This window comes from Aethalodelphis obliquidens, unplaced genomic scaffold (assembly GCF_003676395.1).
Source record: "Aethalodelphis obliquidens isolate GAN/ISIS:26980383/991018 unplaced genomic scaffold, ASM367639v1 scaffold37, whole genome shotgun sequence".
In the NCBI taxonomy this organism is placed as follows: Eukaryota; Metazoa; Chordata; class Mammalia; order Artiodactyla; family Delphinidae; genus Aethalodelphis; species Aethalodelphis obliquidens.
In genome coordinates this window covers 18,461,528-18,478,167 of record NW_020837981.1, presented here as the reverse complement: position 1 = coordinate 18,478,167, position 16,640 = coordinate 18,461,528, and the positions used below count along the sequence as shown (strand labels likewise).

Below are 16,640 nucleotides of genomic sequence, written 5' to 3'. Positions count from 1 at the left end.
GTGGTTGGAACAGAAGTGGATGGTTGAGAACCATGACTAAAGGCTGTATCACCCAAGAGACTTCTGTAAAATCCCGATTTTCTCATCCACAACACTGCATTTGCACATAAGGAAACTGAAGCTAAGTGTCTTAACTTGTGATCATGTAATCAGTTAAGAGTTGACAGTTAGTTAACAGAATAAAAAGCGGTAGAACTTAGAACTCCTGACATCTATTTATCAATAGAATGGAAGATGTAGAAAAACAAAGAGGGATTTTTGGCATCAGATTTTGCCATGACTCTAAACTTTGTTACTGGTTGTATGCTCTTAAGCATCATATCTAACAACTCAGATATCAGTATACTTATCTGATAAATCAAAAATAATGTCCGGTACTGTTTGAAAGCAACATAGAAAGAGTCCCAAAATTGCTGTAAAAGTCCCCTGAATTTAAACAAGCTCTATTCCACATACGAACACTAACACCACTAAATTTTTCTTAAATGAAGGAGGGCATTATATATCAGTTAATAAACACACATTTTCCCATATAATATAAATTCAGTTTGGCAGGGACACAAAACTCTTCACCACAGACCATTTGTGTTATCATTTGAATACTGTGTTAAATCTTGTCTTTTTTTTTAAAAGGAAATTGATTAAAGATTGAGGAGAGCTGAAACTAATGACAGTACAATTGGGAGCTGGCTTGGGATAATGAGGCATGCTGAAAGTAGTGATTTCCTAGCCGTAATCAAAGACTGACAGATGTACAGCTGGCCATATGTTCCAATTAAAGAAAATACATGAAATTCCAGAAAGAGATTATCTCGAAGTAATATGAAGTGATAGAAAAATCAAAGAAATCTGTATAAGGATGTGAAAAATGATGATCACAATAAAATACGTTGTCTCCAAATGTAAAGAAAGGTAATTAGGTATACAGAGTGATGGTTCAAGAGAGCTTTACACAGATTTCTCTATGTAAGAAAAAATTAGTTTTCATATTTATCTTGACAAGTTTTCCAAAATATAAGTAAGATTCTATCAAATTTCTCCTCAAAATTCTCCTAAAATATTATTTTCAGTCCTTACATGATAAGAATATGCATCTACAAATATCAACATCCATTATGCAATATTACTTTAAGCAAGAAGAACTAAAATTTGAAAATATAGGTTAATTTAGAAACCTAAATAAGTATTCAAATATCTTATTTAATCATATATACATTACTATCTTGGATTGAACCTACTTACACACCCACCCATGCATATATACACACTTGCACATGCATTTATACTTACATCCACACTTATAAGATAGGTTTCCCTTTATCAATTTTTATAATTTCAATATTTATACATATGCCCAGGAAATATTTAGGTATGAAAGTGGAAGATAGCTTCTTTACCTCTTCAAAAATCATGATTAATATGCAATAATTTGGTTCCCCTAAAATGCTATCACAGCAAATCATCTAATGAAGCTAGAAAAGAAATATACCTTGAACATCTTATTCTATTTATTGAATGGGGACCCACAGAGGATAATTCCATGAAGACAAGTAGAGTGATTTTTTTTCATTCTGAGAAAGAATTTATTTTGAACATTTGTTGATCCATGCTTTTAGGCAGATGCTCTGCTGCCTGAGAAGACAGATGACCAAAGGTTCTGGGATATACATAGTATTAGTCTCACCTTCAGCAAGGCTGGACAAATCTTGTAGTGTAATGACTTTAGTTAATCTTTCACCTGTCGCTTATATGAAATATAATCATTTCTGCTTGAGGGTACAGCTGAGGAAGAGTATCTCTTCACCACCCTCTCTTTACACTTGAGGGAAAAGAGATGGAAAAATAGTCAAAACAACTCAAAACAAAACAAAACAAAACAAAACAGTAGCCTGGGACTCAGAAATTTCTAATAGTCTGGTAGTGTTTCCTAATTTTTCTCGGTCTAAGTTTACCTTTCATTAAAAGGATATGAAGAAGTGCTCAACCCTACTTCCGGGAACTGGCATGAGAATCATGTGAGTTTATATGATGTGGGGACATTTTGAAGAGTAGAAAGTGCCACACAAATGCACTTAATACCTCTAAGTAAGAGATCCAGCACACAATAGGCTACTCCAAGAGAACTGCTGTCTGTTTTAAGAGGTACAGAGACTAGAGCATATTCTGAGGTTAAAGACTTGAGGTAGAGAGGATCTACTAACCAAGCCACAAGATAATGAAGATTTAATGTGTTTAGTGACGGGTGTTAGAAAGGTTTATGATAGTGGACTGTAGAGAGAGATGGAACTAATGAGTAAGGACAGGAAAGAGATTTTTACAAATGAAATTAAGTGTACTCAAATAGCATTATCTAAAAGATGAATCAACTGGTTTAACAAGTGGTGAGTTTATTGACGTATTTGCAGCTTAAGTAGAGGCTAAATTGCCACCTGATAGTAAATAAGATCTCAGATGGGTAATGAAATTGTATGGCTGCTATGGTCCCTGCCATTCTCATTTTGAAAGGCTGTTATGAAAGACTATCATGATCACTGCATGGTTCAGTATTTTGATTATTTATTGCTGTATAACAAACTATCCCCAAACTTAGTGGTCTACTACGATAATTTCTTCTCACAATTCTGTGAGTTGACTGCTGCTGGGAAGGCTGGTGTTAACACATATCGGCCAGTTGGTGGTGGTCAACAGCTGGGAGGTCAGCTGCAGCTCAGTTCACCTTCATGGGTGCCTTTCCACATGACCACTCGGGCTTCCCTACACACTATGATGACCAAGTTTCAAGAAAGTGTGTTCCAACAGGACGAAGTGAAAGCTCAGATCTCTTAAAACTGAGACACCAGAGTTACACACCACTGCTTCCAGATCATTCTGTGTCAGATGAGTCACAGGGAAAGCCCAGATTCAGTGTGCCAGGAAAATGCACGAGGGCTTAAATGCCTGGAGCGAGGATCATTGGAAACCACCTTGGAAAGCGGCAAAGAGAGTGTAGTAACAGACACAATTTTAAACAGAAGTTTTGGAAAGCAAGAAAGGAGCCTAGAAATTATTGAAATTAATTAAAAGATTGAAAGATAAGTTAAAACATGGATATCAGAGCTTCACTGTGTTAACATCTAGATTTTAGTCAAACATAGGATGTGAGTGAAAGCAGTTTAGTCCAATTTAACAATTAATGAGGATTTATTAGGTGACAAATATGGGACTAGTTACTGAGGTAACAAGATTAATTTCTGCATTTGAGACACTTCCTGAATAATTGGGAAGCAGATGGAAAGTAGGTACCAATAACACAATATAAATGATATTAAAAAAAGATTTACACAGTACTGGAGAGAATACATGAGAAGTGACCACAGAGATAAGAAAAGACATGAACTCTTCTTTGAAAGATTAGTTAATTTATTCCAGCAGTCAAATCGAAGGATACGCAAAGGAACTAACTTTTATTATGTGCCTACTTTGTGCCAGGTGCTATGCTAGGTGGTGTTTGTCAATTACCTACTTTGTTTCTTAAATGATTCCCTTGAAGCAGATATTCCAATGCCCATTTTATACAAAGAAGAAACTGAGGCTCAGAGAGGTTAAATAACTCACCCAAGGTTAAACGTATCAAGGAACTCTGATTCCGAAATCCATTCTCTGCTTATTGCCCCACATAGCTTTACAGTAATAAAAGTGTGACTTGGGGCACACTGAATATGAAACATTCTCAGAATGTTAGTACCCATGCCATGAAACTGTCTAGGCACATATCATATAAAAAGTCACAACTGCATCTATACATCATCTCAAGAATTCCTCAGATCACCTCCCATGTAATTCTGTAAAACTTCCCTGTGGAAGGCTAAATTAGTCCTGTCCCTGCCTGGGTTATTTCTTCCAGGTGGAAGTATCTACTACATAGGATGTTGGAAAAGCTCAAGATTTTGATATGGGTTAGAGTTAAAATCAGAAATCATAAGCATTTAGCTAGTAGTAGCAACAGTTGAGGTAGAAAGGGCAGTAGTAGCAATATAATAATAATAGTAAAATTAAAAATATAATTATAATGCACCCGAATGATACAGTGGCATTACACATGCTACTCTACTGCTGAGATATTCTTCTGTACTCCTCTAACCTCTATCTAAGTTAATTCTATACTATTGAATACATTTGTATTTTAGCTTATACAAAATATCTGTTCAGTATATCATCCCTAATTTCTCCAGCCTAGGTACAATTCTTTTATATTCTCTTAAGGCATCATATTCCTTTCTTTTTTCTTTTTTGCGGTACGCGGGCCTCTCACTGTTGTGGCCTCTCCCGTTGCGGAGCACAGGCTCCGAACGCGCAGGCTCAGCGGCCATGGCTCACGGGCCTAGCCGCTCCGCGGCATGTGGGATCCTCCCGGACCAGGGCACGAACCCGTGTCCCTTGCATTGGCAGGCGGACTCTCAACCACTGCGCCACCAGGGAAGCCCTTCCTTTCTTTTATAGAACCAACTGTAATTTACTTGTACGAACATTTGATTTATTCCTGTATCATTTTCTATTGCAAAAGGTCTATGAAGTCATTTTGGGGGGGAGCATTTTATGCCCAGCTTGTACTCAGTACCCAACATATAGTAGATATTTAGACATTTCTGAATGAATGAAGGGTCAATTACACTCTGGGCATGTACAGTGTGAACAAGATGCTGAGCAATATCAACTTTCAAGTAGTGAATTCAGAAGGAGGTGCCCTTGAAGGAGGAAAAATAAAATATTGTCCCCTATAGTTAGAAACCTTTCTCCACAAATGTGTCAGCTTAATGTATCTGCATTTGCATGCCCATACATTTACTAAATTGCTCTTAATCATGCACATAGGCATGCACACACACACACACACACACACACACACACACTCACAAAACTATTACATCATTACCAGTAGTAATCTCAGGTACTTTTTGCTACTAAATATGTTCCTAAGAAAAATTTTTTATTCAAGAGTGTAAAAAGACCATTTCACTAGCCAAAGAGACAGGTGTTAGAAGTTGAAAGAACCAGATTTAAAAATCCAATTGAAATTGGCATGATTTTTAGCTATGAGATGCTTTCTATAAGTTTCAAAATCCAGAAATTGTGATGAATAATTGCATGTGTCAAGTTGGGGATTGTTTGGGGATGAGATTAACACTTAAGCTGGTGAACAATGACTAAAACTGACCATCCCCCCATAATGCTGGTGGGCTTCATACAGTTAGTTGAAGACTTGGACAGAACACAAAGAATGGTGTCCCAGAGCAAGAAGGCATTGTCCAGCATACTGCCTTCAGAATTCATCTGTACCATCAGCTCTCCTGAGTCTTTAGCCTGCCAGTCTTCAGACTAGAGCTGGGTGATTGGCTCTGCAGGGTCTCCAGCCTGCTGGGCCACATTGCAGATTTTGGAATGCCAGCTTCCATAATGGTGTGAGCCAAGTCTTTATAGTATACATAGTATTTATATATATATTTAGTATTTATATATATATATATATATATATATATATATATAGTATTTGTTCTGTTTCTCTGGAAAACTCATACAGGTGTTGGTATCAAGAATGGTTCTAGAGAATGCAATCTCAATAAATTTTCTGAATTGCTTTTGAATTGGTTTCTGCAATTGTCTCTAATTTGATTAGATTTAAAGATACTAATGACTCTATTTTCAGTATTAAAAAAGCATTGATAGGGGCTTCCCTGGTGGCGCAGTAGTTGAGAGTCCGCCTGCCGATGCAGGGGATACGGGTTTGTGCCCCGGTCCGAGAGGATCCCACATGCTGCGGAGCGGCTGGGCCTGTGAGCCATGGCCACTGAGCCTGCACGAACAGAGCGTGTGCTCCGCAATGGGAGAGGTCACAACCGTGAGAGGGGCCCACGTACCACAAAAAAAAAAAAAAGGATTGATAGCCCATGTCATGATCCGGCAATAGAGTTACACAAAATATTACTAATGGATACTCCTAATCAAACACTTGTAAGAAGAAAGGGTTGAGTGATAGTGTTTATGAGACTTTAGAACATTTTTGTCAAACAAATGGGTGTAATGAGATTGGTGGGTTACGCCTAATGTTAATGGACAAAATGGGGAAAAACAAAAGATGAGCTCAGGGATTGAGATTCTCAGCTCAAATAACACAAAAATAATCTAAAAGCTTCTATGTCTGCCCTGAAAGTGACCCTTTTCTCCTGTAGCCGCAGGGCTGAAATCGCTAAAAACCGAACTCAGAATCTCATCCTGTTAGTAGCTAACAATGCAAACTGAATTCCCAGCCTCACAGCGTGTCTACTAATAAGTGAGGGCATTCATTGGGAAGGAATGGTGATGTGTGGGAAGACACTGATGAAGGTGGGCCAACGTCCAAAGGCAGGAGTAGATGGCTGTCCCAGCTCAGAGAGATCAAATTTGCCCTTTCTCCACCTTTTTGTTCTATTCAGGCTTTCAACAAATTGGATGATGCCCACCCACATTGAGGAGAACAATTTGCTTTATTCAGTTCAACAATTCAAATGCTAATCTCTTCCAGAAACAACCTCACAAACACATTCAGAAAAAAATATTTTACCAGCTACGTTAGCATCCCTTAGCTCAGTCAAACTGACCCATAACATTAACCATCACACCAGGCGACTGTGTATGATGGAAGAGGAAATAATCAGACTTCTCAGGGACTACTGGGCACTGGCTCTGTACTGACACTAATTTCAGAAGACCCAAAGCATCATTATGGTCCACCACTCAGCATAGAGGCTTATGGAGGTCAGGTGAACAATGGAGTTTTAGCTCAGGTCCATCCGACAGTGGGTCCCAGCCCCAGTGGGTCCCAGTCTCAGTGGGTCCCTGAATCCATCCTATGGTTATTTCTCCAGTTCCAGAATGCATAATTGGAATAGATATACTTAGCAACTGGCATAATCCTCACACTGATTCCCTGACCTGTGGAGTGAGGGTTATTATGGTGAGAAAAGCCAAGTGGAAGCTACTAGAACTGCAATATATTGATACCATATTCCTGGAGGCATTGCAGAAATTAGTGTCCCCATCAAGAACTTGAAGGATGCAGGGATGGTGATTCCCACCACATCCCTATTCAACTCTCCTATTTGGCCTTTGCAGAAGATAGGTGAATCTTGGAGAAGGATAATGGATTATAGTAAGCTTAACCAGGAGGCGACTCCAAATGCAGCAGCTATATCAGATGTGGTTTCATTGCTTGAGCAATTAATACATCTCCTGGTACCTAGCATGCAGTTTTTGATTTGAAAAATGGTTTTTTTCTTAATACTTGTTAGTAAAGACCACAACAAGCAGTTTGCTTTCAGATAGCAAGGCTATCAGTATACCTGCATTGCCCTACCTTAGGGATGTATCAACGTTCCAGATCTATGTCATAATTTATTTCACAGGGATCTTATTCACCTTTCCCGCTACAAGGTATCACACTGGTCCATTACATTGATGACATCATGCTGATTAGAACCAGTGAGGAAGAAGTAGCAAATATTCTAGAATTACTGGTAAGATTTAGGTGTCAGAGGGTAAGAAATAAAGTCAACAAATTCAGGAGTCTTTACCTTAGTAAAATTTCTAAGGGTTCAATTGTGTGTGGAGCATGTTGATATATCCCTTGTAAGGCGAAGAATAAGTTGTTGCATCTGGCCCCTTCAGAAAAAGAGGCACAGTAGTACCTAGTGGAATTCTTTGGATTTTGGAGGCAACACAATTCTCATTACTCCTAACCAGTTACTAAGTAACCTAAAAAGCTGCTCGTTTTGAAAGGAGCGCAGAACAAGAGAAGGCTCTGGAAGAGGTCTGACCGCCACGCAAGATGCTCTGTCACTTGGGTCCTATGACCCAGCAGATCCAATGGTGTTTGAAGTGGCAGTGGCAGACAGGGATACTGTTCGGAGTCTTTGGTTGGCTCCTATAAATGAATCACAGTGTGTGCCCTCAGGACTGTGGACCAAAGCCTTGCCATCCTCTGTGGATAATAATTAGTCTTCTGAAAAACAGTGTTTGGGGTGCTAATGGGCCATAGTAGAGACTGAATGCTTAACCATGGGCCACCAAATTATCATGTCACCTGAGCAGTCCCTCATGTTTTCTGACTCATCAAGCTACAAAGGTGGGCATGCAAAGCAGAATTCCATTATCAAATGTAAATAATAAGATCAGTCCCAAATAGGCACTGAAGGCACAAGTAAGTTACATGAAGACTTGGCCCAAATGTCCATGATCTTCCCTCCTGCCATACTATCTGTCTTTCCCAGCCTGCACCTATGGCCTCATGGGGAGTTCTTTACAATTAATTGATAAAGGAAGAGAAAAGTCAGGCCTGGTTTACAGATGACTCTGCATTATATGAAGGCACCTGAAAGTGGACAGCCACAGCACTACAGCCCCTCTCTGGGATACCCCTGAAGGACAGTGGTGAAGAGAATTTCTCTCAATGGGCAGAATATCAAGCAGTGCACCTGGTTATTCATTTTGCCTGAAAGGATAAATGGCCAGGCATGTAATTATATACTGATTCACGGACTATCTGCAATGGTTTGGCTAGAAGGTCAGAGACTTGGAAGGACCATTCTTGGAAAATTGCTGAGAAAGAAATCTGGGGAAGAGGTTTGTGGGTAGACCTGTTTGAGTGGACAAAAAACATGAAGATACTTGTTTCCCACGTGAATGCTCACCAAAGGATGACCTCAGCAGAGTAGGATTTTAATAATCAAGGAGATAGGATGGCTCATTCTGCAGTAACAGTCAGATTCTTTCCCCAGCCACCCTTGTCATCACCCAATGGGCTCCATGAACACAGTGACTACGGTGGCAGGGATGGAGGTTGCGCCTCAGCTCAGCTACGTGGTAGTCCAGCCCCATGCCAACTCCAGCCACTTCTCATGCCCAATCTGCCTGCAGCAGAGACCAGCACTGAGTCCCCCATATGAGACCATTCTCCAGGGTGACCAGCCAGCTAGCTGGTGACAGCTTGGTTACTTTGGACCCCTTAATCATGGAAGAGGCAGAGGTTTGTTCTTATTGGAATAAACATTCACGCTGGATAAGGATTTGCCTCCCATGTGTTCATTGCCTCTGACAAAACTACTGTCCACAGACATAATGTTTTAATACCATCAAGATGTTCCACACAGTATTGCTTCTGAGCAAGGGACTCTCTTCACACCAAAGGAAGTGCAGCAATTGGGTTTATGCTAATAGGTTTCACTGGTCTTACCATGTTCACCACCATCCTGTAGCAACTAGCTTGGTAGAAGAGTAGAATGGCCTTTTGAAGACTCAGCCAGCGAGGTGGCAGTATCTTGCAAGCCTGGAGCAACATTCCCAGAAGGATGTGTATGCTTTGAGTCAGCATCCGATATATGGTGTTGTTTCTCCCATAGCCAGAATTTATGGGTCTAGGAATAAAGGGGTAGAAATGAGAGTAGCACCACTCGTTAATATCCCTAGTGACCCACTAGAAAAAAATTTGCTTCCTATTCCCACAAACTATGCTCTGTTGCCCTAGAGATCTTAGTTCCAAAGTGAGGAATACTTCATATTAATAATTTATTGAACTGGAAGTTAAGACTGTCACCTGGTCACTTTGGACTCCTCGTGCCTCTGAATCAACATACAGGAAGGGAGTTATTGTGCTGGCTGGAGTGATAGATCCTGACTCCCAAAGGAAAATTGCACTGGTGCTCTACATTAGAGGTAAGAAATATAGGAATACAGGAGATCTCTTAGGTCATGTCTTAGTGTTACCATGCCCTGTGATTAAAGTTAACAGAAAATTATAACAATTGAATTCAGGCAGGACTACGATGACTCAGACTCTTCAGGAATAAAGGTTTGGGTCACTCCACCAGGTAAAGAACCACAACCAGCTTAGGTAGTTCCTGAAGGCAAAGGGAATATAGAATGGTTAGTGGAAGGAAGTAGTTATGAATACCAGCTATGACTATCTGACTAGTTACACAAATGAGGACTGTAATCGTCATGAGTATTTCCTTGTTATTTTGTTATGAGTATGCTGTGTGTGGAGAATATAGACATTTGTTGTCTTCCCTCTCTTACCCCTTTATCATATACGGTAGACGTACTGACTTTATAACACAGTATTTAAGTATTTTATCTTTACATCACAGTATTTAAGTTACAGGATATCAGGAAGAATTTACAACAACCCAGGCCTTTGCATTCTTTTCTGGGGAAAGGGTTAGTGCGTTTTCAGTTGTACACATAATAGCTGTATTACGTTAGGGGGAAGTATGACCTTGTTATTGTCTTCATCTGGTAATTAAGTACGATTTAAGGAGATGTGTATGGGTGCCATTTATAAGCAGTGGACTCACGACAGCTAATTTTATGTATCAACTTGGAGGGTGTTTTTTGATGAGTTTATTGGCTTACTGTGTACTGAGCCAATAAACTTTGGGTAAAGTATATCATTCTCCATAAGTGGGTGAGCTCACCTAATCAGTCAAAGATTTGAATAGAAAAAAAGCCTAACTTTCCTGAGCAGGAGAGAATTCTCCAGCTGACCGTCTTCAGACTTCATCTGCGCTGTCAGCAACCTGGGTCTTCAGGTTTCTGGGCCTTGGCTCGGAGCCACACTTCCTGCTCTTCTGGGTCTCCAGCTTATCAGTGTGTACTACAGATTTTGAAGTAGTCCGCCTCCATGACTATGTGAGCCAATTCCTTATAGTATATATCTTTCTATATATACACATCCTATTGGTTCTATTTACCTAGAGAACCCTGAGTAACACAAAAGCATATGCTTTTATTTTTTAGTTTATTCATCAAATAAGACAAAGAAGAAATGCTGGAGGAAGTGCCAGGCTTGGACCATAACTACAGGGTGGGTTATAATTCTTGCCAACTCTATGATGAATCTATTTACAATATCACTGCTTCACTCACCAAAGCCCAAGAATACATTTTTCGTTCTGAAATACAAGAAATCTGTTTAGTCTCTTCAAATTCTCAATGTGATTTTTGAAAACTGTGGATAAAAATGGAAGCTTACAGGATAAGAAGCCTCACTGGAACTTTATTCTGATGGACTGTTCCAGAAAGTATAAGGAGCAAGAATTCGATTGCCCATTTCTGGAAAAGAGGTTTCTACATATTGAGAAACTTCTTGCCAAATGTTGGCCTAATTAAGCCTGAGAAAGCCCATTTCTCTGCAGGCCTGGAGCTGCTGGATAAAGGCAAGCAGTGCTGCAGCACCATGAGATTTCATTACTATGTTGGCAAGATTCCTTTATTAGCAGTAGTTGGGAGGACACCTGGCTAACTGGGGTTTACAGGATATATGATTTCCACAACATTACAGCTGGAATGGTAAAGAGCATGATGCAATTTCCGGAGGAAGATTCTCTGCAGTTGGCCGAGAGCCTTTGTATTTCACAAGGATGCCAAAACCAATAACCCTCTTCTTCATGTTTAGAAGCATTCTGCAAAGTACATGAAGCATCTGAGGTGGTGGAGATGGGCTAATTCCTCAAGCTAGTAACAGCAGTTAATAGGATGAAGCCACCAAACTTCCCAGACTGATCTCCATGTATTTACTAAAATAAACAAACAAAAATCTCAAGGTACATACAGCATGATCACACTCTATAAATAACCAAGGCCAATAAAAATCCTTCCTCTCTACTCCGATGCTCAAATTAAATTTGGACCAGTTTCAATTTGAAACTTGAAACTAGCTTTATTTGTCTCTTTGTAAAACACAATAATAACTTTGTTTCAGCATTCTCTAATCAGAGGATATCATCAGCGTGGCTCCTGGATTATTCACTTACTTACAAAGAATTTCATTTCTACTATGCAGATTATCTGGGTCAGTTTCTTATTTTTTTAAAAAGTGAACTTAAACTTTGTGGTTAACCTAAATGAAAAAAAAAAAACTCTGAAATTAATTATATGATTGCTATTATTCTAGAACACAAGTTTTATCCTACTTATATTAAACCTTAGCAGTTTTATACACGTAACAAACATAATCTTCTAAGAATCCTGAGAGCAAATCAGTTGTGATTTCTCAGATATTCCTTTGTTTTTCTCTCTGTAAATTCTAGTATGTTCTTTTATAATTTTAAACTAAAGTACTTTTTGAAATGTTCATATTTCATAGGTTAGATTGTGTGTTTGCCATATATAGTCCATCCAAGTTAAAAAGCAATGGTACTTGAATTTCTCTTTAAAGGATAACTTTTATCTACATTTCATACATCTATTTCATTCCTTATATATGTTTCCTGTTCCATCATACCCAGAGGTCAATGCTTTTCTATGTCTCCATTCAATGTAGCTTTTTAAGTAAGACCAGTGGATGAGTATATTATTACTCTATTTATAAAATGAAAATCTTTTCAGTGGGAACCCAGCCTCATAAGAGATATTAAGATACGTGTGCTTATAAAAAATAGCATTTTGTTCATATATATACAATTACTTTTAGTGTATCCCATATCCACAATTTTATGAGAAATCACTCGTAATAAATACAATCCCTTATCATGATAAAGATTGTTTAAAATTTCTTTGCTAGCTCCTCAGTTACTTCTGAACTTTTGACGTTTTATCTTTCTCCTTCAATGTTCTTTCTTGCTCATCAATCACTGTTTTCTTTCTGTTCAATGTCAGTGAGAAAAGTAGTGATGCAGTCACAAATAATGAATCTTGAACAAGCTTTTGCCATTTATATCATAAATATGACACTGCAATACCTGCAGACAACGTTTTTTCCGGTCTGCATTCCTGTACACTGAAGTCAGTAAAATTGCTACTAGTCATAAAGCATGGACATGAGACATACTTGTGTGCAGTGAATCTTCTGACTGGAGAATGAACTACTGTTTCAGGAAGAGAGAATCAAGGCATCATAGCCTTTTGGTAGAAATCTGATTCTACTATATTTTGAGCTTGTTCCTTACATATCCTCTTCATGATTTTGTTTAACCCCCTAAGATTTGGACTAGTTACTCTACTAAGTAAAGCTTTGTCTGGATTTTTATACTCCCTTGATTCATAATGGGTTTCCTAGTCAACTTCACCCCTTTGACCACTCTCAGAAGCAAGTATAGCCCATGATCTATTTTAATCCTCTTTTAAGTCTTATACTGATGTAATATAAGAAATGGCCAGTGTTTATGACTGACAAAGATTCTCTTCTTGACCAAATTCTACTCAGACTCCTCTGAGTTATCTTCTCAATTAGGCCCTACTTTTCTGCTTCTGTGTCTGTCTCTACATTGTCCAAGTCTGGCTAAGTCAAGTTAGCCAGAATCCCCCATCATTAATAACGAATCACCCTTGTTATCTGATTGGGTATCATCTTTCAGCATCCCCTAGGATGAACATCCTGGCCTGCCTTCAGCAAAAATCTTATCAGCCAGAAACCCCACACCCATCCTTATCACTGATGCTTCTGCTAAGAAGTTTTCTAACTACTAATCTCCATCCTGGTCCTTGAATATAAATTCCCACCTTTTCTTGTTGTATTTGAAGTTGAACTCCATCTCTCTCCCTCACTGCAAAACTCCTTTGCAGTGCTTCCCTAAACTTATTCTAATAATCTCCCTGAATAAAGTTTGCCTTACCATCTTTAGCATATCATAAATAACTTTAACAGTTAAAGTAATACTTTTGCCTTAACAGAACCAATAAACATTGAAAAATCATTATAAAATCACTGAATCTAAAATCTCAGCTTCCCCAAATTTTTACATAGTCTTTTCTCTCATTTCCTTTCTAAAGCTTATTCAATATCTATATTGACTGTACAAATATAGAAATAGCTTGTGAAAAAAAAAATTTTTTTGAGCCTTACACATCTTTAAGCCATACACTTCATATCTCTCCTCCTAAACGTTTTAGAACCCTGGACAGCAAGAAAGAGTAGGCATTTAGCATGTTTTATGCACGCCAAGATCAAATGGAATTTATTCTTTTATTCTTTCATTCTTGGTTCTCTCTGTATATGTCATTCCATGTGACTGATGTTCTGGTTATCCTTCCCTTGCTCCCACCCCTATTCACTAGCAGGATATTGTAGGGATTTAAGGAGAGCCTCACCCCTTCCTCTCTGCCACGCCACGGTTTTTCTGATCCTGTTCAATCAATTATAACTTCTCTCTGGGGCTTTTCCCATGGCTCCAGATACACTGGTTTTGGACAATACCTTCACCACTCCGTGTCAGGACAAAAAATTGCAAGGACTTCATGCTGATTCTACTTCCTTTGCGCTTCATCATTACCCTGTTGATTCTTTTAACCCTTGCCTTAAGTTATTTTCAGTTAAATTCTTTTGAATGTGCAATCTGTATCTAAATAGAACCCATATTGAATTATCTGAAATGTTCCTCTCTTTGCCTACCCTGGACCCCTTCATATAATCAAATCTTCTTTTGAGTTTAATTTTAGCCCAATCATTACTTTCTCTGGAAAGTTTTGTCTCACCTCTCAGACTAAATATTTTCGCTACTAATGCTCCCGTGAAACACTGTAACTTTTCTTATAAAAATATTATATTCCTTTCCATAATTATGTTACTGTCTACCTCATTTAACTCTGTTCTCTATGAGAGCTGGGTCCAGGTCTCCCTTGCTCATCTTTCTATTTGCAGGGCCTAGCCATGCCTTCTGGCATATTGTGGGCACTCAATACATAAGTTGAAAGATAATTGAATAAGCAAATAAATCGCTATTGTGATTCAAGTTAACACGTACTGTACTGTTTTCTCTCATATCAGCAACTCCCCAGGCATTATTCCTTCTTTTTGAATTAGTTAACTTGGGCCATTTGCTGACTTCCCTTTGATTATGTTTCAGTACAAGATATTTCTCAAAATAAAATAAAATTATTTTGAGGGAAAAAATAGGTTGTTTAGGCGAGCAAAGAAATCTTTAAAATGATAACTGTACTCATTTGAGTGTGGTAGTTTTGCTGATCAAAGTATTTGTCATTATATAAGCACCATTACTTAAAATGGCTAAGGGCAAGTGTTGACAAGCCTCAAGGAATTTCTGCCACAGGAGACTCATCTGGCTTCCAGATCACTTGACTTTTCCAGATCCTTGTAAAGGTCAGGAGGCAATACCCTTGCAATTCACGCTTAGCTTAGCTCTACCAAAAGTTTTCTCTCTGATTTTGAATTTAGCTAGAATGCTTTCTTCCTTTCCCTTTCATTATTCTAACAAGAGGAACCTGTTTGTGTCTTGGTCACTCACTTTAAAATTTAAAAATTCAGTCAATTTCTGAATAGGTATTTACATTCACAGCAAACAGGAAATTCCTGGTGGGAGAAATAGTTAGTAATATCAACAAGTTGCAGATGCTTACGTATTACATTACTTATTAGCATATTCAAAATCACAGTCCTTATATTGTATTTTATTTCCTCTTCAGTTTCCAAAACACCATTCCTAAATCAATTTTTATACCAAAAATAATGAGATGATATTATAGCTTTTCAATAATTATATATTAACATTAAAATATGTTTTTAATATAGTAACTATGATTTCTAATGCCAATTTTTATCTTTCCTCAGACTAAATATTGACTAAACAACAAAATTTTAAAAATTAACTTACACATCATTAATATCAGCAACAATAGTTACATACAAGTAATCTCTACATACTAGAACTTATATTCACATTTTAAATAAAAATAACAATACCTAGGGCTTATTGTGTGTTGGTCATTTTCCATGAATTGAGACAGGTACTTTACATTTTTACTGTTTTTCATTAAAAAATATATAGGAGGGGCTTCCCTGGTGGCGCAGTGGTTGAGAGTCCGCCTGCTGATGCAGGGGATACGGGTTTGTGCCCCGGTCCAGGAAGGTCCCACATGCCGCGGAGCGGCTGGGCCCATGAGCCATGGCCGCTGAGCCTGCGCGAACCGAACAGAGCCTGTGCTCCGCAACGGGAGAGGCCACGACAGTGAGAGGCCCGCGTATCGCAAAAAAAAAAAAAAATATATATATATATGAGTTTATCTCCACTTTATAGATACAGGAGTAGAGCTTAGAAAACTTAACAATTTGTCCAAGACACACAGCCATAATTAAAATGCAGGGTTTCCTCAATCCACAGCCTCTTTCTTATGCTGCCTTAGAAGAGTTTGAAGAGAACAAGAAGGTGACTAGACAGCATGGAGGCTAAATAGGTCCTATAGGTTACAGGCCTGTGTTTCAATCACATCTCTATTAATACTTCGTAATGTGTTCTTGGATACATTGCTTAAGTGTTGAGTCTCAGATTCTTTTGCTGTGGGGTAGGCACAATATAATTTTTTAAATAGACTGCAATGAAAATGAAATACACACAAAAAAGAAAAGGTACCTGGTATGTAGTAAGACCTCAATATGCTAGTTATCATTATTATTGTTATTATTATTTCATACTCCTTTCCCCAACCCATATCATTGAGCTATTAAAAACAGCTGCTGTTCAAATGTCAGAAATTTCCCCCATGAGATATCTTGGTTTTAGACTAGATGGAGTAAGCACACTTCAACCCTATTCTCCCGTTGATTACAATTAAAATTCTCTAGACAAGATATACAAAGCAACTACCTGAAGACTCTGAAAAGTACAAAAAAAAACCCC

The 16,640-nt window shown here is 38.4% G+C and overlaps 1 pseudogene; it reads left to right on the top strand.

Moving 5' to 3' along the window:
- Nucleotides 1-6,171: 6,171 nt before the first annotated feature.
- On the top strand, nucleotides 6,172-9,970 carry LOC113632473 (uncharacterized; annotated as a pseudogene).
- The last annotated feature ends 6,670 nt before the right edge of the window (nucleotides 9,971-16,640 follow it).